This window comes from Scyliorhinus torazame, chromosome 13 (genome assembly GCF_047496885.1).
Source record: "Scyliorhinus torazame isolate Kashiwa2021f chromosome 13, sScyTor2.1, whole genome shotgun sequence".
Classification (NCBI taxonomy): domain Eukaryota; kingdom Metazoa; phylum Chordata; class Chondrichthyes; order Carcharhiniformes; family Scyliorhinidae; genus Scyliorhinus; species Scyliorhinus torazame.
In genome coordinates this window covers 128,082,394-128,105,414 of record NC_092719.1, presented here as the reverse complement: position 1 = coordinate 128,105,414, position 23,021 = coordinate 128,082,394, and the positions used below count along the sequence as shown (strand labels likewise).

The 23,021-nt window shown below is 46.2% G+C and overlaps 1 pseudogene; it reads left to right on the top strand.

The window, feature by feature from the left end:
• The first annotated feature begins 10,933 nt into the window (after positions 1 to 10,933).
• On the top strand, positions 10,934 to 11,236 carry LOC140387721 (histone H4-like; annotated as a pseudogene).
• The last annotated feature ends 11,785 nt before the right edge of the window (positions 11,237 to 23,021 follow it).

Below are 23,021 nucleotides of genomic sequence, written 5' to 3'. Positions count from 1 at the left end.
TTCACTTCCTTGGTCCTCTTCATCCTGTTATTGGAAAAGCCTCACCTCAATGCCTGAGCTCTTGTAGCTAGAGCTCCAGATAAAAGTGGAAAACCTAGTGGAAAACATCCCAGATCTTCTCACAATTCCTGTGGCTGCTGCAGCATAAAAAATCCAGTGCTGCTGGGCTTTTCATAAATATTTCATTATCTCTTGTTTTCTTTTCTTTAACTTAATTGACTTCAACGAAATTGCCATTTAATAAATTTACTTTTGTTCGGACAAGACTTAACAAATTAAGGCCAAAAGTACAACTCTTTGGACAGTAAATTATTGAAAGTTTCTTTTCGTAAACCTATATTTTGCAATTTAAGGCAATGAATGGGTTTTACTCCAACACCCAAGGTGATTAGTCCAGTGAAGTGTAATCCTCTCGAAATTCCATCTTTGACACAACGTCACTTGGAGTCATCCATGTGATTCTTGCCTTTGGGTATTCAGTACCTCACAAGCCATAAAGCCCTCCAGAAACCCAGGGTGGGATTCTCCGTCAGCCGACGCCGAAATAGCGAAACGAGATTGGGCAGAGAATATTTTCTGACACCAAAATCGCGGCGTGTGCCGATTTGACGCAAAATCGCAATTCTCAGTCGCACCGGGCTGAACACTGGCCGGGCTGGCTGGGGTGGGGGGAGTGACAGGGAACCAGGCAGAGTGGCTGGGGTGACCCCCCCCCCCCCCCACGGGACTGGGGCGGTGCCCACACATGGACCACCATTGTTGTGGCCTGTAAGGCAGCCATCTTGCTGTGCACCCACCTTGGCCTTGGTTCTGCAGAGTGACACTGGCCGTTTGGGTGCACACACCCCACCACCGTCGCACCCCACCCTCCGACATATCCCCCACAACCCAACCGGGCGCCATCTGCTGTTGGAGCAGCGGGTGGCCCACCCAAGGCAATGCCCACTGTAGCCCCTATAGGGGTGCCGGACGGGGACCGCGGAGCATACCCTTCACAAGGGCAGTGCTAGTCGACGATATCCCTGGCATCATGGACAAGCGTCAGGGCCAGAGTCCCTACGGTGCTGGGCCCTGCCGGGGCCAGAGGTGCGAGGATGGTGAGGTGGGGGTGGGGGGGAGGGGGGGGGGTCATGCTGGAACAGAGGCCACAGTGCCAACTGGGGCCACCATGTATCTTGGTGGACCTGATTTGGCCCAGGTTACGCACCATGCTGACATCTTGGCCTTTCACTCCCTGCAGACAATGGATATTGTAAGAAGACTTACACCAGGTTAAAGCCCAACGGGTTTGTTTGGAATCACTTGCTTTCAGAGCGTAGCTCTTTCATCAGGTGAGTGAGGTTGCGCTATTGGTGTATGGGACAAGGGTTGGTGCCAGGGGCATGGTATTGCCTACTCACCCTGGCCGCCCTGAGGAGGTTGTGCAGTTTTTTAAGGCACTGCTGGCTGGTTCGGATTGTACTGCTCGTGGCGCTGACCGCCTCTGCCACCTGCGCCCAGGCAGGATGAATGGCGGCGGCTGGCAGCCTCCTTCCTGGTCCGGGGTGCAGGGTGGCCTGCCTCTCCTCCACCGCGTCCGGGAGGGTCTCCAGTTCCGAGTCCGTGAAATGGGGTGCTGCTCTCCTCGCTGCCATCTTGTTGGCTGGGATGGTGTATGTAGGTAGTGAAGTGTGTATATGCGACTGCAGCTTAGCAGCCTCCTGAGTGTCAATCGCGAATCCAGTGAACCCGGCCCCATTTCTCATTGGAATCGATTGTGTTCCACCTGGTGTTGATGCTAGCCCCTTAATAGTTGTTGAAAAGGTCCAGGTGCAGTGTCAGTTTTGCTGACCTGGAGGTCCACGAATCCTGCACGGTGGCAACACTTAGGGCAGGATTCTCCGATCACCGACACCGAAATCGCGTTCAGCGATTTGCCAGAGAATTCGTTTTTACATCGAAATCGGGGGCGTCGCCGTTTTCGGATGCTCCGCCCCCTCAGAAACCGCTGAGTACGCCGCCCACCATTGGGACGGCCTCAGGATGTCACCTGAGGCCCTCCTCTGATGGTCCGACCCTGATGGCCCGACTTCCCGACAGCGTCGGTTGCATGTCCTCTCAGTTTCCGGAGACCTCGCGTGGCGGCTCTGGAGTGTATCCAGCACCGCCACAGTCAGGGGGGGTGCTTCGGCGGAGGCTGAGGGAAACTGGGGCGGGTGGGCCGGGGGTGGCGAGGAGGGTTACATGAGGGCACTGTCTGGCAGGCCGGTCCGCCATGTTGCATGGCCACGGACCCGGCCATTCCCCGTCCGTATCTGCAGGGGGCTTTTATGTGGCACAGCTAGTAGCCCCCTACCGGACGGAGCATCGGTGTGGGTGCAGCGCCGACTTTTTGGTCGTAAGACCAGATGCTTTTTCCGGACATAGCCGCAAAATTGCAGAATCCAGCCCTTACTCTCAGTAATGGAGAATCCAGCATCCAGTTTTTAACCCTTAAGTGACCATCACCGTATGCCAATGTCAGGCTTTTTCCAACTTAATAATTGTCCCTACTGTGGCTCAGTTAAATGAATTGGTTCTCAATTACAGAAGGCATCTCTGCTCATTATTTCAGTCAAGAATACAATGAATTTGTCCCACATTGTTTTCTCCACCTGATCTTGAACAACTCACTATTCATAACATTACAATCAGTATTTAGTGAAGCCCAAGGGTGGGATTCTCCACCCCACTGCACCTGTCTTCTGGTGCGACGCTCTCCCGCCAGCAGCGGTATCCTCTGTCCCGCCAGCAAGTCAATGGAGTTTCCCATTGTGGGCATCCCCATGCTGCCGGGAAATCCGTGGGCATGAGTGTGCTGCCAGCGAAACGGAGCATCATGCCGACAGAGAATCTTTGATGCCATGGTACACTTACTTGGGGTTTATCAAGGGTTTTAGAGCCACACTGCTAGAACATCATATCCAAACTGCACGTTTTGTTACAGACAGAAGACTAACAATAATTAGCAAGTTAACAAGCTGAAAGTGAAAATTTCCAAATAAAATCCAGTTTAACTGATATTATTATTGATTCATTAATTGTAACTTGATGTAGGCTCACTGCATGTGCAATCATCTGTTTCATGACTGGTGACCATCTTATACAATAATTTTGATTAATACATGTGGTTAATATGAAATACAGAATGCAAAATACAAAACTGCCTTTTTAATAATATATTAGTGCAAAATGGCTTCCTTGACCTTGTTAGTTATTACAGCGAATACATATAAAGACGGTTTCAAAATAGCCGTGAAACTAAAAGCTAACCACCCAGACCCCTTTAAGCACAAATCCTTCCTTTGACAAAATGACCAACCTTGCCTCTTGCCTGAGGTGTGGTGATCCTCAGATTAAACCACCACCAGTCAGCTCTCCCCCTCAAAGGGAAAAGCAGCCGATCATCATCTGGAGTTATGGTGACTTTTATCACGCAAAATTTGGTATGAGATAATAGACAGGCGACCAAATGCTTGGTCAAAGTGGCAGGTTTCTAAAGAATATCTTAAAGGAGGAGAGAGAAGTGGCGATGTTCATGGAGGGAGTTTGGTTAATTAACTTTCCTGTTATGAGCATGAGTGAACATCTATGAACAAACCATCTGAATTTTTTAAGCATCATGGGATGTAAATTTGCTAGTAGGCCAACATTTGTTACCCATCCTTTACTGGCATTGACAAGGTGGTGCTGAGCCACCTTCTTGAATTGCTGTAGTCCATGTGCTCTCGCAAGGTAACATATTAGAAATGGAATTCCAGTGAAGAAAAGGTGAAATAATTCCAAGTCAAGATGGTATGTGACTTGGAGAGGAACTTGCAGGGGGTGGTGTTGCCATCCATCTGCTACCCTTGTCCTTCTTGGTGACAGAAGTCACAGGTTTGGACGGAGCTGCCTTCGGATTGTCAGAGAGTTACTATAATGTATCTTGCATATGGTGCACACTACTGCCACTGTGTGTCGGTGGAGGGAAAGAATGCTTCAGGTGGTGGATAAGGTGACAATCAAGTGGGCCCCTTTGTCCTTGGTTGTGTCACGCTTCTTGAGTGTTTTTGGAGCTACACTCATCCAGGCAAGTGGAGAGTAACCCACCACACAACTGACTTTTACCTTGTAGATGGTGGACAGTTTTTGGAAGTCAGGAGGTCTGTTACGTGCCACAGAATTCCTAATATCTGACCTTTTCGTGTAGCCATATTGTTTGTCTGGCTGGTCCATTTAAGGTTTTGGGCAGTGGTGACCCTCAGGATGTTGATGATGGGGGTTCAGTGATCGTAATGCCATTGATTATCAAGGGGAGATGGTCAGATTCTTGTTTTTTGGAGATGGTCATTGCCTGGTGAATATAATTCAGCTCAGGCATGAAGGCTGTGCAGGTCTTGTTGTATGCAGGCACAGACTGCTTCAATACCATGGGGCAGCAAGGTAGCACAAGTGGATAGCACTGTGGCTTCACAGCGTCAGGGTCCCAGGTTCGATTCCCCGCTGGGTCACTGTCTGTGCGGAGTCTGCACGTTCTCCTTGTGTCTGCGTGGGTTTCCTCCGGGTGCTCCGGTTTCCTCCCACAGTCCAAAGACGTGCAGGTTTGGTGGATTGGCCATGATAAATTACCCTTAGTGACCAAAAAGGTTAGGAGGGGTTATTGGATTACGGGGATAGGGTGGAAGTGAGGGCTTAAGTGGGTCGGTGCAGACTCGATGGCCCGAATGGCCTCCTTCTGCACTGTATGTTCTATGTTCCTATGTTCCATATCTGAGGAGTTGCAAATGGCATTGTGCACTCAAAAACAGTGATCATCAGCATAACAATGAAAAGAAAGAAAGACTTACTTTTCATGACCTCCGGACATCTCAAAGTATTTTACAGCCAATGAAAGACTTGTGAAGTGTTGTGTAGTAATGTAGGAAGCTCAGTACCCAATATGCATGCAGCAAAGGCCCACAAACAACAATGTAATAATGACCAAATAATCTGAGTTTTGTTTTGATTCTGTTTATTGAGAGATAAGCCCTGGCTTGGACATGAAGGATAACACCACTGCCCTTCAAAATACTGTCTTTTGTATCCAGAAAAATGGGGACTCTGTTTAACGTCTCATCTCAAAATGCTCCACTTGTTAAAAAATAGGTAAATAATTTTTATTGGGGGCATAAATGTACAAATCACAGAAGGTGTCAGTTGAGAAAATGGCGAAAAAGATGGATTTCATTATACGCTTTAGAAATTGGGGCCTACGAGCATAAAAGCAAGGAAGTTATGATGAACCTTTACAAAACATTTGTTTGACCTTAGTTGCAGCATTGTGTTCAGTTCGGTGGACTGTAAGTTAGGAAGGATGTGAAGGCAATAGACAGGGTGCAGGAAGTGATTTACATGCAAGGTTCCAGAATTAGTTCTTTCAATTTTGTGGATACTATTGATAAGCTGGATTGCTTCCTTCGGAGAAGAAAAAGTTGATAAGATTTGAGAGAGGTGTTCAAAATCATGAGGGGTTAGACCAAGTAGAGAGAGAGAAACTGTTCCCATTGATGAATGGGTCGAGAAGCAGAGTTCACCAATTTTAGGTGACTTGAAAAAGAGCCATCAGCAACATGAAGAAAAGCATATTAACACAATGCATGGTTAGGCTCAGAATGCACTGCCTTGAAGTGCAGTGGAGGCAGATTTATTTGGGACTTCAAAAGGAATTTGGATGAGCAGCTGAAGAGAAAACATTCACAGGTCTACGGTGAAAGGGCAGGGAAGATGGACTAACTGAGTTGTTCCAGCAGAGACAGCATGGCCTTGATGGGTTGAAGGAATAAGGCTACACATCTTGTCACTCATCACAGAGGATGCAGAGCCTACCAAAGAAATTAGGACTAGATGCAACTAGGGTTATGGGGCTGCAAACTCACTTAAAAGAGTATGGAGCAACCATAGTATCTCGATTACAATGAAAATTTGTCTTCTGAAAACCCTTGTATGGTCTGAGACAATCTGCGACTGTGAAAGTTGGATGAAGAGTGACTAGGCTTCAATAGGGCACTTGAAATGAAAGGACTCAAATGGACATTACATGTGTCCCGGATAGCCAAGTGGACAAACTAATGGGTGCTTGAGAAAGCTGGTGTCAAGAGGAACTTGCTTGAGGCACCCATATTTTGGACACGTGATTTGAACAGGAGGGGAGTGTTTGCAAAAAGAGTTAATGCAAGGAAGAGCCAAGATGGCACGGAGAGATAATATCAGAATGTGAAATTTCCTCTCTAGGGCCAGGTAGTGAGGGCAGCGGAGAATAGAAATCAGTGGAGAAAAATTGTTCATAGTGTGTCAACCCTCAAAAAAAGGACGGATGAAAGACAAGACAATAAGGAAAAGACAATATACATACCAGTCATTGTTGGCATGTTGAGAAATGGCAGAATTGTACATAGCCCACAATGAAAAATAACACATGCACAGTTCAATTTGACTTATACAAGTGAGTGACTTGAGGTTATTATGAGTTAGCAGGCCAGCCTGGTTTTCCTCACCTGTGTTTGGGGGAGGGAGGGTCGGATAAGCCAGAGGTCAGGGGTGTTTGTGTGAAGGGTCTGTGGTTGGGCGGGATCGGGTTGAGTCCACAGCTCAGGGGTGCTGGGGGGTGTCATGGGTCATGCAGGGGTGGCGGAGGGTCAGAGGCTGGGATGGGTGGAGAGGAGGAGTCAGGTGAGCGTGGCCGGGTTGGGTGTGGTAGGGTCTGCGGGTTGTCGGGGTTCAGACCCGTTGGTCAGGGGGGATGGGGGTGAAGAACAGATTTGCAGGTCAGGGGCGAATTGGGTTGGGGGGGGCTCAGGTCTGTAGGTCATGGGGGTTGGGGTCTAGGGTGGGTGGTGCAGGCCCATGGTGGCAGGAGGGGGATGGGGGGGGGGGGGGGGGTGGAGGGGGGGCGGGCACAGAATCCTTAGCTCCCCTGGTAGTTCGAGGTGTTGGGGGAGTCCCATAGGGAAAATTGGTCTGGGTGTTTGCAATAGTTTGGCAGAATTTAAAAGAGGTTTCAATTCTTCCAACGTTTTCTGAGTAACTATTGGTGTAATCCTGGCGGATCCATCTAAAGGTTTCAAAATCGTATTTTTGCAAGTTCTCCAGCACAGGGCCATTGTGCAGAGGAAGTTAGCACTTCTGAGAAATTGCTGTTCAAACCTTTACCTGTAAACCTGTGAGAGGGATTCCCCCCTCCCACCACCAGGGATCCCCCCTGCCCCTCCCAACCCCTTTAGATCCGATTGTTTTTCACGCTTCCTTATTTGAATGATGGGATCATGGACTGTGCGGTCATTCTGGAGACGTTATCAGCACTCAGTCACGAAGGAGGAAGATCAAGTTGCTGCCTGCAGCATGTAGGGTGGGCTATCTGATGTTACTGCAGCTGAAATAACCAATAAAATAAGTTTTCAAGCTGTAACACTGAAATACAACATCAAGGAAACAGGTTTTGCTTTGGAAAACAGTAAACGTGGGAACACACCAGTTCACTCGGGAGAGTTGAATTATATTTTTCTCTGATGGTGCTGATAAGTGCAAATTAGATCAAATTAAAGGAATTTCATTTAATTTGTCACAGGGAGGGCCCTATTTTTGTTCACAAGAACAGAAGAAATAGGAGCCGAGTGGACCATTCGATCCTTCAAGCCTGCTCTGACATTCAGTATGATTTTGGTGATCTTCTGCCTCAACACCACGTTCCCAAAATCACTTGAGTCCCTGACAGACCAGAAATCTCTCTGTCTCAACCTTAAACATGCCCAATGATGGTCATCCACAACCCTCTGGGGTTGACAATTCCAAAGAGTCACAAGCCTTTGAGTGAAGAATTCTCATTTAAATTGTCGACTTCTTGTCCTGAAGCTGTCCCCATGTCTTCTAGGTTCCCCGACAGCCTCTGTCTCTATCGTGTCAAACTCTTTCCAATGGTGTGCATTTCAAAGATATTCTTCTCTCATTCTTCTCAACCTCAGAGAGTATAGGGCCAATTTACTCAACCTCTCATCATAGGACTAACCTTTTCATTTCAGGGACCAATTTAGTGGAACTTTCCTGTAATGCCTCCTGTTATATCCTTCGTTAGGTTTGGAGCCAAACTGCACACAGCACTCCAGGTCTCACTAAAGCGCTGTACAGTTTTAGGAAGATTTGTTGTTTATTTTTGTACTCAAATCCCCTTGCAGTAAAGGCCAGTATGCCACTGGCATTCCTAATTGCTTGCTTAATCTGAATGCTGATTTCCTGCATTCCTGGGACGAGTACACTCAAGTCCCCCTGAAATTAATGTTGACAAGTTTCACATCTTTTAAAAATTATTCGACTTTTTATTTTGACAACTAATGTGAATGACCTCAGATTTTTCCACATTATACTGAATCATCCATCTAGTTGCCCATTCAATTAATCTGTCTACATTACTCTGTCTCTCCACCATAGCTGAAGCCCTAGCCAATACTGATCCTTGTAACACTCAGCTAGTTACAGGCAGCCAATGTGAAAATGCCCCATTTATCCCTACTCATAACGTTGTGTTTGCTAACCAATCCTCTTTCCATGCTAATTTGTTTCCCGAACTCCATGAGTCCTTATCTTGCCTGCTAACCTTTCATGTGACACCTTTTTGAATGCCTTTTGGAAATCCAAATATACTACATCTACTGGTTCCATTCTATACACCCTACTCCTTACATCTTCAAAAAGCTCTGAATTAATTTGTTTAAAATGGTTTCTCTTTCATAAATTATGTAAACTTTATTTGATCATACAATAACTGGAATGTTAAGACTTCCTCAATAACAGATTCCAGCACTTTCCTCACAACTAATGTCAGGTTAATTGAGCTATTGTTCCCTGTTTTCTACCCCTCCGTTTTTGAATAACTGAGACATTTTCTGACTTCCAATCTGCTGGAACTATTTTGGAATTTTGTAAAATCATAACCTTTTGACACAATGATCACTAGCCCCTAAATCTTCCCTTCTGACACTTGACCACCTGATTTTGAAGAACTAGGTCCAACCATGCCCCCTTTCTCTTTGGACTGGAACCCACTGCTGTAGAGAGTTCTCCTGAACGCACTCTCGGAACTCTTGCCCCTCTATGCCCTTTAAAACTACTATTCCAGTCTTTCTTTGGATAATTAAATTTGCCCATTATAACTACTCCATAATTCTCTGTAACTTCTGTTCAGATATGTTCCTCTATATCTTTCCCACTGGTTTGTGGCCTACAGACTGTACCAAGCAATACAGCTGCACTTTTTTGTTCCTGTGCTCAACCAAATCCATTTTGTCCTTGACCCCTCTGGGCATCCTTACTCTCCAGCACAGGAATGCGCTCATTTATTAGTATTGCCATTCCTCCTCTTTTTCTTCTTTTCCTATTTTTCCTGAACAACTTATATCCAGGTATATTTAATACCAGTCCTGTCCTTCTTTGAGCCAGGTCTCTGTTATCACCAAAACATCATGGGCGGGATTCTCCATCGGCGGGATCCTCCGCTTCTCTGGCAGCGCACTCGCGCCCATGGATTTCCCGATGGCGTGGGCGTGGCCACATGGGACACCCGAATGGCCGGCTGCTGGGATTGAGGATCCTGCTGCTGGCGTGTGCGCGCCGCGCCAGAAAACGGGACTGGCGGGACGGAGAATCCTGTCCCACATTTCCATGCGGCAATCTGCATCTGCAGCTCACAATCTTATTTATCACACTCCATGCCTGACATGCATGCACTGTATCACTAATTTAGACTTAACTAATATAAAAACAGAAAATGCTGGATAAACTCTGCAGACCTGGCAGCATCTGTGGAGAGAGTAACAGAGTTAATATTTCAAATCCGCATGACTCTTCCACAGGACTGATGAGGGGTAGGAATTTAATGAATTAGATAGTTGGAGACAGGCTGGGGCAGAATGAAAGGTCAGGTATAGGTCGGAGCTAAGGCGAGTTTGACAAAGTTGTCATGGGCATTGGACAAAGGATGTATTAATGGTGCCATTAAGGGGTGAAGGAGTGCGAATGGTTGTATAAAGGTATGATAGAAGAACGTATTAATAGAAGACCAATGACCAGTGCTCTGTGAAAGTAAAACTGAAAATTGAGGGGCAGATGGTACTGTGAGCAGGGGTGTATTGAGACAAACCACAGACGCCAAAAAACAAAAAGGGGGCCACGATGGAGGGGAAAGTTCACAGTCTAAAGTTGTTGAACTTAATGTTGAGTCCAGAAGGCTGTAATGTGCCTAATCAGAAGATGAACTGTTGTTCCTCCAGTTTTTATTGGGCAGTATTGGAGCATTACAGCAGGCCAAGGACGGACACGTGGGCATGAGAGCAGGACATTGAGTTGAAATGGGCAGCAACCAGAAGGTTCGGTCATGCTTGTGGAGAGAACAAAGGTGTTCCAGAAAATGGTCTGTGTTTAGTCTCCATAATGAAGAAGAGCCTGCATTGGGAATGGCGAATACAGTAGACAGTACAGTAATTGCGAATTTATTGCTTTCCTTCTTCCCCTGAATCTGCCTAATACAGTACTATTTTTTGATTCCAGTACTATCTGTTTCTCCCAATGTTCTTTGCACATTAATATCCCACTGTAGTATCATCTCCTGATTTCCCCTAACCATTGCATCTCCTGTCACCATTATTCTTCCTGTACAGCTGAGCCAGCTGTGGTACCATAGACTTGGCTCTGGCTAAACTGCCCAGATGATTCATCCCTTTCATCAGTATTAAAAACTGAATACAGATTGGAGAGTGAAATGCACTCAGGGGTCAGCTACATTTCTTGCCTATTTCTTCTTGATTGTTGGGTGGTCATCCATTCCCTCTCCCCATGTTTGTTCTTAAGCTGTGGGGTTGCTGCATCTATAAACATGCTATCGCTTGTTGACCGCTTAGTGCATATCATGTCAGATAGAGGGAAAGACAGAAAGGGGCTGGGTGCTAATAGGCACTACAAAGTGCTCCGTGACAACACCCAGAGTATCACAAAGTCGACCATTCGTCATCTGGCTTGCTGAGGGGGCATCTAGTGTATCTCTGGGCTTATCTACGAGGAGGGTTCTGGGGTCCTGATAGCTTTCCTGGAAAATGTAATTAGGGACTTTGTGACTCACAGAGAAAACGTCAAGCACAAAACAGTGATGGCCATGGATGTGGTGTACGCACTGAAGTAGCGGGGATGGACCCTATGTGGCTTTGGTGGTTGAAGATAGTTTATAAACATGCTATCCACAAAGCTCTCACATTCATGGAGTGCTGCAGTGACAGCAGCTGCTGCTTAAACTCTGAAACCTGAAACTCAAGCTGCTGAAGCTGACATCATTTCTTGCACATACGATTATTGAGGACACAGGATATGTCAAGGACACAGGGGTGAGAACTGCCCTGACATTCCTCTATCTGTTAGATAATAAAACTCCGTACTTAAAAGGAACACCTTCCCTAGCTACTCACTTATCTTTCTCTGTTGTCACTTAAATATAGGGAGCTTAATTGAAATACTTTGTCATTTTGTTTATCCAACAAAATGACAATGTTAATTTCCCTGAACCCAAGACTAACTCCTTATCTTTGAGGAAAGGGAAATAAAGCTACAAAAACCCACCAGCCAATCAACACTGGTCTCCCTGTTCTGTCACAGTTTGATTGGTTTTTTTTCTCTCACTTCATTGATACTGACCTGCTGCACTCTGCTCCCGGTCTGCTTCACAGTGATCCTGATCTGATTCACATTCCTCCTTGTCTGCTTCATAGTGATCCTGACCTGCTTCACTCTGCTCCCTGTCTGCTTCACAGTGACCCTGACCTGATTCACACTCCTCCCGGACTGCTTCACAGTGATGGTGACCTGCTTTACTCTGCTACCGGTCTGCTTCACAGTGATCCTGACTTGATTCACACTTCTCCTCGTTTGCTTCACAGTGATGCTGACCTGATTTACACTACTCCTGGTCTGTGTGTCTGTGTCACAGTGGCGCTGACCTGCTCCACTCTGCTCCCAGTTTGCTTCACAGTGATTCTGACTTGATTCACACTCCTCGTCTGCTTCACAGTGATCCTGACCTGATTCACACTCTTCCCTGACTGCTTTGCAGTGACCCTGACCTGATTCACACTCTACTAGTCTGCTTCACAGTGATCCTGACCTGATTCACACACCTCTCGGTCTGCTTCACAGTGATCCTGACCTGATTCACACACCTCTCGGTCTGCTTCACAGTGATCCTGACCTGATTCACACACCTCTCGGTCTGCTTTGCAGTGACCCTGACCTGATTCACACTCTACTAGTCTGCTTCACAGTGATCCTGACCTGATTCACACACCTCTCGGTCTGCTTCACAGTGATCCTGACCTGATTCACACACCTCTCGGTCTGCTTCACAGTGATCCTGACCTGATTCACACACCTCTCGGTCTGCTTCACAGTGATCCTGACCTGATTCACACTCCTCCTGGTCTGCCTCAAGAGTGATCTGGAACTGTTTCCCTCTCCTCCCAGTCTCTTCATAGTGATTGACCTGCTTCACACCCCTTGTGGTCTGTTTCACAGTGATCCTGATCTGCTGCAGAATTCTCCCAGTTATCTAATGCAAATGTTATGTAACACCAAGGCAAAGATTTTGAATTGCATGAACGCTCCTCAGATCATAATGTCCCTACTTGGAAACTCAATCTAAGCTATAAACTTTTATCGCAGCGCTGAATTAATTTGCTACCTTCAGGTCCTTTCAAATGAATTCCTCCTTCTACACCTCTTGAATCCAAACAGTCAGTGGCCTTAAATGAATGGGTTTAAATATGAATCAATTAATTCCACAGAAAAACTCATTATAATGAATTGAATATGTGTTTATGAAGTGAACCAGAAGATAAAATCATCGGGCGGGATATAACAGAGTATCACAGTGCCCACCCCAACCAGCCAATAAGTCTAGAGTGGGAGCCCATCCAGCAGAATAATAGCTGCCCCGTAGCCATTTCACAACTAGTTGACCATTAATAGATCCTATGTGGAGCTCCCATCCTTTCAGAATGGGTCACTGGCGGGTAAGCTGCCTACGGCATGCCAGCCCATTATACAATTCCACTCATCTGTTTTCCTGCCTGCGAAAGGCCCATATAATCACAGAATGATTACAACATGGAAAGGGGCCAGTTTGTCTGTGCCAACTCTCCCTTTGTGCAGCAAACTGACTCCCACTCCCCTAACCTTCGGGTGTCGACAGATCTTTTCTTAATTCTGTAAATGTCCTATGCCCTTTTAAAAGCTACATTTGAACCTGCCTCCACCATGCTCTCAGTCAGTGCATTCCAGATTCTAACCACTGACAGAAGCATTAAATGTTGCCTCTTTAGTCAATGATCCTCTGTTCTTAGTGCACGATCTTCTGGCCTCATTACACTCGCGCTAAAGCGTAACAAGGCCGGTGAATAGCAGGAGAGGCGAAAAACAAGATCCGCACCGGCCAGCAAACATTTTGCCATGCAATCGGCCCGCTCCCATGGGTAAAATCAGGATCTCGCTGTAACGTGGCGCGAAACCAATTATCACCACTTAAGTCGCATTTCCATTCAATCAACAAGAGTGACCCCATATCCAACAGCCTCCCGTCATTCATCGGCCTCCCCAGCAATGCTCACTCTGGCACCTGATTAGTACTCCTGTTGAAAAAGGTGAACCTGACAGAAGGACTTCTGTGGGGAGCCGAGGAGGTAAGTCGCCATCTTTGCTCACAGGCAAAGAGCCCTGGGGTGCTGGGATTGCAACCCCAGTGCTTGATGGGGGATGGGGGACCTTCAGCAGGGGTGGGCACTATTGAAGGGTGGAGGGCGGGGAGGCTCTGGGGACAACTGCGGTACCAGTCGCTCGAAGACCACCATGCCAACCCCTGCATCCCAGCCCCATTCCAGGGGCAACCCTTGACCCTGCCCGTCTGTCCCACCAATCATCCATAACCTCCACGACTGCTGAGGATTCTGGCTATGCGGCTGCTAATAGGGAATTGGCAATCGTGGTTAAATGAGCACTTGACACACGCCAGGTGGATTCCCGTGGATGGCGGGCCATGTAGTATGTGGGAGTCATTGCCTCGCATTCCAATCGCACTTTGATGCCTGGACACTGCGGGAGGCAGCACCACACACACAGCAGCCAACATTGGACACCCAGGGGATGGGACCCCATCCCGGAGACATGTTCACGGCTGAAGGCTGTGTGGATGCCACAGACATGGGGATATACCTGGAGAGATGGGCAAACGGTCCGGGGTCAGACCGCATTGCAGAAGAAAGTGACAGAAGCATTATAATGGTTGTGTAAAAAGTTGTTTAATATGCTGTACAATACCCTATTCCTGATAGTGCCGTCCCCCCAAACCCCCCCAGCACCCAACTCCACCCAATGCCCGCCCCCTACCTAATTCCCCCCCCCCCCCCAACCCCTTCACCACCACACTCTGGTGCCCTCAGTGATCCTCAACGTGCCTGGCCCTCCCAGCTCTACCACCACGTCTTGGTGTTCACCGAGGATGCAAAACTGAGGTGAAGGCAACCAGCTCCTTACCTCATCCCATGGGCCTCGATGCCCCTGGCGAGCATCCTCTGGTTGTGGGGCTGAGACTGATCGAGGGTGGTAGAGGTGAGCTGCGGAAGTTGGTGGGAGGGCTGGTCGGCGGTGGTATCGACAGCCCGCGAACGGCCAGGTGAGCAGGGGTCCTGGGGTGCATTCCAAGATGGCAGCGCCGAAGATGGCGGCGCCCACGGGGCGCATATGGCGGATGACATTCAAGATGGCGACGCCCACAGGCCGCACGTGGCGGGCGGCAGCGAAGATGGCGGCGCCCCTGGATCGCATGTGGGAGGTGTAGCGATGCTGGGCCTGCAAATGGCAGCGACCGATCGGGCCTGGCAAATGGAGACCAAGTGGCCCTTCTTACCACACCCATTGCAGGTCGCGCTCCGTGCTGGGCAGCGTTGTCTGGGGTGCTGTTCTGTCCACAAAAATAGCATTTAGGGCCTCCGGAGGTCGCTGGCTGCCGCGTGGCGCAGGCTTGTGGTGTACCCGGGTCGGGTGATGGTGGGGCCCATGTCGCCCACGAGGGTGCCGTGCAGTCAGAGGTGTAGGACTCCAGATTGCGGGAAGGTAGCGAGTTGTACAGTCTCTGTAAGGTCGAGTGTACCCCCTTCTAATAATCGCTGACGGATGTAATTGGATTTACTGCCCGTGACATAGGCATCTCTGACAGGCAGTTCAGTGTGTTGGACTGCCGACACAGCCTGGCAATTACAGTTTCTACCAAGTATCCGCAAGGCAAGCAGTAAATCATCCTCAGACTTCCCCGGGTGTTGCCATCTCGTGGCCAGGAGGTGCCTGGCAAACACCTGGTTAACAGTCTTGATGTACTGTCAGGACAGCCATCGCTTCCATGTAAGTGGGAGCGTCCCGAATGAGGGGGGAGACTTGTGGGCTCACCCATGAGTAGAGTACCTGGAGCTTCTGTGGGTCTGAGAGGGCTTCTGTGGATGCTCCGAGGTATCCTTCAAAGCAGGCTAGCCAGTGCTCGAAGGTGGCTGTGGCATCGGCTGCGTGAGGGTCCAGCTCCAGGCGATCCGGCTTGATTAAGACGTTCGTGTTTAAAATTCCAGCACAATAAATTGATGCACCATCAATGACCACAAGACGAAATGGTGAACAATTGAGGCTTTATTGCGCTAGATGTTAAGCCTCCTGCAGCTGGAACCAGAATGGAGTCAGTGCAGGAGAGAGCACACTTTTATACACAGAGCCTGCTGTGTGGAGCCAGCAGGCTGGGATTTACTGTATTGACTGTAGTACAGTTGCAGTACCGTAATACACGTAGTGTATAACCAGTGGTGTTTACCACAGGTATAAGGGCAGCTTTATCCCACAAAGTGGTAGATGGTTCACAACGCTCAACAATCTTTGCCTCAAGGGTCATTTCTGAAGCAGGACAAAACTTTACCCAAATTGAGAAGGAAGGCTTAACGATTATATTCGATGTGAAGAAATTCCAATGATATGGAACGGTCAACGTTTCAACATAATGACTGACCACAAACCATTACTGGGCCCTTTAAGGGACAATAAGCCCATACCATCCTTAGTCTTGGCGAGGGTACAGCTTTGGGCCTTGTTTTTGGCAGCTTACAACTATGCTTTTCAGCACAGGCCTGGGATGCAGATTACTGATGTGAATGCATTAAGTTGCCTACCTCTACCCAAGAGCATTCCGCCACCACTGTAACCCAGGAGATCATTCTAGCTTTAAATTTCCTGGACAATCTGCCAGTGTCCGTGGGACTCATCCGCAACTGGACCTAAAGAAACCCGATTCTTTCAAAGGACAAATGAATGATACAGCCTGGGGGACTTTAGGGAAGTCCGATCAGCTGAGGCTCAACTTCATTTGTCAGGACGAGTTGACATGCGAGGACGACGTGATGCTGTGGGGATCACGGGTGGTCGTCCCATTTCAGGCTGGTGTCCCCTCCTTCAAGAGCTACAGAGGTCCACACCAACATCACCATATTTGTCTGCTCTAGGTGGCCACTATATTTGGTGGCCAGGCATAGATAAAGCCATTGAAGAACTAGTACAACAGTGCCACCCTTGCCAAATGCAACAATCGTTGCCACCTTCAGCCACCCTTTACCCTTGGGAATGGCCAGGTCACCTGTGGACCAGGGTCCATGTTGATTATGTGGGCCCATTTATGGGCAAGATATTTTGATGCTGGTGGATGCCCACTCCAAGCGGCTATCGATTCAAGAGATGGGGACTACAACCAGGGTAGATGCCTTGCGCCGAATGTTTGTCATTCATGGGCTTCTCGAGTCGATCCTTTCGGACAATGGCACCCTCTTCACCAGCAATGATTTTCAAGTTTCTGTTTGACCAAATGTCATGCACCACACGAGGACAGCCTCCTACTACCCAACGTCGAACGGCCTGGCCGAGAGGGCGATCCAAACTTTTAAGAATGCCATGAAAAAACAATCTGATAAGCCACTTCACCAGAGGTTGGCCATTTTCCGTTGTTGTACAATTCAACCCGTCATTCAATCTTGGGGGTCACACCAACTCACCTGTTTATGAGCCGTTGGTTGAGAATCTGATTGGATCTTGTGTTTCCAATCTTGGTGGTGGGTGGAGGCGCAGGGGGCATGTCAGGCCACCCAGAAGAGTCAGTGGTCAATGTAGATGGCAACAGATAGAAGGGCCGGTTTTGGTCCGCAATTTTGCTTCTGGTTCTCTTTGGTTATAAGGACAGGTTATGGTCCAGTGAGGGATGGTGGTCAATGTGAATGAGTAGACTGTCAGAAAGCGACCACTTGAGGAGTCAAGGCCTGGTGGCCTTCAACTTGGAGTCGACAAGTCCAGTTAGGTTTGTGAACACTTCTGTAATTCTGTCCAATCAAGGGGAGCCAGGGACTTCTATTTCTGTTCAGCCAACTGCACTTGTCGTGGCCGAAGAAGCCACTTTGTCTGCCATTAAAGTGGTGCCTCGTGTTTTCCACTCGATCGCCAAGATGAATGTCGAGCCTGTAACAGGGCTATGGAAGTCTGGGGGACCTGGAAGTCTCTGTGCCGACTGAATTACTGATGGACTCTTATCCATGTTGTCTCGGTTAACATTTGTAACTTCTGTCTCCTCTTTTGGGGCCATTGTAATAAGGGACATAAAGAGGGAGCATGGCCCCTTTATGTGGACGGGCACCACGCATCATGTGACCTACTCGGGGCCAATCACATGGAAGCGTGTGAACCCAGGCCAATGGACAGATGCGCGGGGTCTTGGAAGCAGGACCATGGGTAGTGTGGACCAGGGAACTGCAGTGTTAAGTCCTGTTGTATAGTGTTCTGTGTCTCTTACTTGACTGCCTTTGCCTTTCATCAACAGACCCCTTTGTAGGGGAATCCTCCAGTGTTTGTCTCGAGCCGTCACACAAGTCATACCAACTTGCAAAAGATTTCCCCAACATGGGGAATTTATACTCCCCGGGCTGTGCATCCTTTGTCAACAACAAACATGACCATCTCCAGGATCGTGCCACGCCCTTGTTAAACATTTGATGAATGCTTTGTATATCCTGGTAGAAAACTAATTTCATTGGCAACAGCTGCAACCTAGCACCTGGGTGAACCATCAACACAGAGGCTCTGAGTATTGTCCAAATCCCCCTTTTCTAAACTATAACTCATTCTTTTCCACAACTTTATTTGTACATATTTGAAATAAATATTGTCCTGTAACCACTAAATATTCTGCTATCCTGTAAATACATCATTGTGCTATTGCAACTATTTGACATCTCCAAATGATGCAAGTTCACCCAATGTATACACACTCACACACTCTCACACATAGATACATTCTCACTCGCCAGGCGTGTCAACAATCTCCAATTTATAGCAAAAGAGATCCCTCGATCATGATCTCGGGAAAGGGCTCCGAAATATAAAAATTTATGGCAGGCATTGATCAACTCTGCATTCTCTTCAGTCCCTGATGAATCATGTAACAATTTGGGAAAAGTGGGTGCAGAAGAGTTGTACCAAAGGATAACATAATGGCAGTAGATAAAAGGGATGCAACTAACAAGAAGGCAATAATAGAATCTACATTTAAAAAAATAACAGATTAATCACGCTAACAGATTGGCCTACAATGTGGGAGAGAGGTAGAGAAAAATACGCAGACAAATTTGGGAATTGAGGAAAAAACATAGAATAACAATCATGGGAAATTTCACCTACCCTGCTCGTAATTCCACAGAAACAATTTGTAAAAGAGAATTGAGTTCCTAGAATGAGTACAGGACTCTGCTCTAACCCAATATGTATAAGCAGCTCAACAAGAGAAGTTACACCATTAGATCTAGTAATGGGGGATGAACCACAGTGAATAAGAAAAGTTAAAGTAGGGGAACATCTAGGCAATAATGATCATAATGTAATATGCTTTAAGCATATTACAGAGCAGGGCATAAGTATGAAGGTTAATAGATTGGAGAAAAGCTGATTTTGAGGAGTTGAGAAGAGAACTCGAGAAAATAAAATGGACAACAATAACGTCAAACAATAATGGAGAACAACTATGAAAATTATTTAAAATAGTATTCAAAAAAGTGTAGGGAAAATATATTTTATTAAAAGGAAAGAATGAACTAAACATAAGTGAGATTTAATGGATTAATAAAAGCTTAAGGGAGCATTTAAAGATGTGGGAAGAGACATACATGAAGTACATAGACAGCAGAGGAATGCATAAGAAAAGAAACCAAGAAGAGATTGGGAGATAAGTCGTAACAGTCTCTAATACCCTCCAAGTCCCCACTCAATGACCTATCAAATCAGTTCGCTCAGTTGGCTGGACAGCAGGTTTGTGATGTGGAGCGACGCCAAAAGTATGGGTTCAATTCTCGTACCGGCTTTTCAACCTTGCCCCTCACCTGAGGTGTGGTGACCCTCAGATTAAATCACCACCAGTCAGCTCTCAAAGGGGAGAGCAGCCTGTAGTCCTCTGGAACTGTGGCTACATTCACATTTACATACCTTCCATGCCAACGCATGCTCACACCCATCCTCTTGGCTATTTATAGACCCTCTGTCAATTTTTTGTCAACATGCCAGCTCGTGAGCCCCCAACCTCCTTATAGCCTCTATACCAACTTTATGCCAACACATAACCTCTAACCCATTACCCGTTGCCCTTATACCCTTCGTGCCAACTCATGTAGTATCCACCATGGGAAGACCTCAAGCGATATGCTGGGATGAAATCAAATAAAGCAAATATCTGTTACAGGCTTCACTACATATAAACAACCCTCTCCTTTATGAAAACACATTTAAATTCTCTCGAGTACGTAATCCCTTATAAAACACAGTTTTTGTTCATAACTGCACAACAAAGGAGCCTAATCCATTCATACCCTTTTTGAGCTGTCAACCAAACTGTGAACTTACAGCTCCTCTCTGTGATATTGATAGGTTGTGGAAAGCAGTCAAGTATTAATAATGCTACAATGATAGAACTTAGTGTTATGCCAACCAACAGCTATTGCAATTACCGGAATAGATTTTTACAAATCTCACAAATGCAAATAGGTAGTTTTTCTTCTTCAATTTTTAAAGGGCCTGGTTTTTAAATGGCTTGACAATTTGACAGTTCTACATACCTTATCCTTCCTACAAGAGCATTTACTTCTGCTTTAAAATGTTGTAACTCCCACACTAAGGGACAAGGCCTTAGCTACTGTGAAAATGGGGCCTGTTTGAAATCAGAGCTCAGATCAAATGGCCCTACTGATTTTGGGATCGCCGCATGTAGTTTCACTGCACTTAAAGTCATGCAATGACAATCTTTATGTCCACCTGAGAGGGCCGATGCTGCCTTAGTTCAATATTAATCTGAAAGACAGCAGCTCTGACAATACAGCATTTCCTCAGTACTACACTGAATTCATTGTCCATTTTGATCTTCTTCCCAGTATCATTTTGTACACCATGAAGTATTTTTTGATAAAATCTTGGCCCTGGATCAATTGACGTTCAGCCATCTATCACTTAGATACATCTACAGTTTACCTGATGGAGACAATTCTGGCTAAGATATTTCAGTTATATTTCAGGTTATATTTCAAAACTGTCTGATACACTTCTTTTAGGAATTGATGAGAAATAATTGAAAGGATCTGAAACCTATTTCTATGGCTTGAACTACAATCCTTTTATCTATATTTCAAGCAATCTACACAGTTAGAAATTAATGTTTGTCTGATACTGTGCCAAGCTTCAGATTTGTACTTTACATGGTCCTTACACTTTTTGAAATGACTGCCAAACTGTTCTACAAACTGGCAAATAGTTGTCATCAGGAGGCTGTCTGAATCTCGATAAATGGGACAGTGGGTACAACAGATTTTAGCAGACAACATTGTGGCTGGGTGACCCAGTGGTCTAAGCAATCGATTTTAGCAAATAAAATGTTCGTTTATCACCTTGTCACCCTTTGGGCAGATGAAAAGGTGCAATAGAGACAAATAAATGAGCACAACATGAATAGTAAGAAAAAGAGAAACTAACAGGCAATAATTGATGATCTTTTCTACCTTGGGAAAGTTTCTCCTACCCAGACTGGCATTAACTTCAGTTTCTCCTCTCCCAGGCTGGCATTAACAGTTCCATGGGTGATGTTTATCTCCCTACATGTTGGCCGCTGACTTCTTTCCACCTGCACCGTTGCAATTTCTGTTAATTAGAGTATTAGATCAAAGGTAGACTTTTATGGTGTTGTTTAAAAGGGTTGTAAGCCTGCAGGATGGATCGATTTTATAATTCAATAAAGGAGGACCAAGGAACTGGTGAGAAAAAGGCATATGAGAGTAGTGGTCTTATGGTCAGGAATGAGAACCAAAACATTGATTGTAAAAGCCTCCACAGTATGTAAACAGGAAGAGTTTAAGAAAAGAAAACATGGGCTCATTGGAGGCAGAAAGATTTGAAATTATAACGGGGAATAAGGAAGCAGCAGAGACATTGAAAAACTAATTTGTTTCTCTCTTCACAGTTGGAGACAAACAATAATCCAGAAATAATGAGGAACCGAGGATCTAGCAAAACTGAAACTTAAAGAAATCAGTTTAAGTAAAGAAACAGCACTCGATAAATTAATGCGACTCAGTGGTGATAATTTCCTCGGACCTGACGACCTCCACCCAAGGGTTTTAAAAGAGGTGGTTGGTGAGAAAGTGCATGCATTGCTTTTGTTATTCCAGAGTTTCTTAGTTGTAAAAGAATTCCCAATGATTGGAAGGTAGCAAACATAGTCCCATTATTTAGAAAGAAGGAAGAGAGAATAGGAGGAACCATGGAACCAGCATCAGTCTTGGGAAAATACTATAATCTATTTTTAAGGATGTGGTAACAGGGTACTTAAAAATTATAATATTATTCAGCAGAGTCAACAGATTTATGAAAGGGAAATCGTGTTTGACAAATTGGTTAGAATTTTTGAGGATGAAATGAATGAACTGGTTGTGTCGTGTGTGTAGTGTTTGTGGTGCCTAGCTCTTTAAGACAGTACAGCCGAAAAGGTCACCTGACTTGAGGGACCAATGGGAATCAAGAATGAGTGAATACTCCAAACAGTGGAGTCCTCTCTTGGGCAGAATACATCTAGCAACCAACATCATCAGCATGTTAGTACTTGGAGCTGTGCTCCAAGGTAGCTTAGTGCTGCAAACCTACTATGTTACTCTTTATTAATAAATACCTTCATGCTGCTAACAAAGTCTGAATCTCTTGACAATGGCAGAAGTGTGCCACACTACATGACACTCTGGATGGAGTGTATTTGGAATTTCAGAATGGTTTTGATAATAATCTTCTTTTAATTGTCACAAGTAGGCTTACAATGTGAGTTACTGTGGGAATCCCCGAGTCTCCACATTCCGGCGCCTGTTCAGTCACAGAGGGAAAATTGAGAATGTCCAAATTACCTAACAGCACATCTTTCGGTCCATGTGGGAGGAAACCGGAGCTCCCGAAGGGAACCCTCGCAGACACGAGGAGAACATACAGACTCCGCACAGACAGTGACCTAAGCCGGAATCGAATCTGGGACACTGGCGCTGTGAAGCAACAGTGCTAACCACTGTGCTACCGTGCCACAGAGGTAATTACACAAAATTAGCATTTCATGACATTGCGTATTGTGTATTGGGATGGATTGAAGATTGGTCACTGCATAGAAAACAGAGAGTAAGAATAAACTAGTCATTTTCCAGGGAGGGGGGCGCGTAGTGGTATTTTTACTGGACTGAAGGGGGAGGGTCCTGAGATGAGATCCTTTTAAACTAAATAGCTAGAATAACACAAGAATAGTTCTACATAAGTTAGTTTAAGGATTGAGCTTAATCATAGAAAGTATATCCAGTGATCATTATTAACCATTAAACATGTAT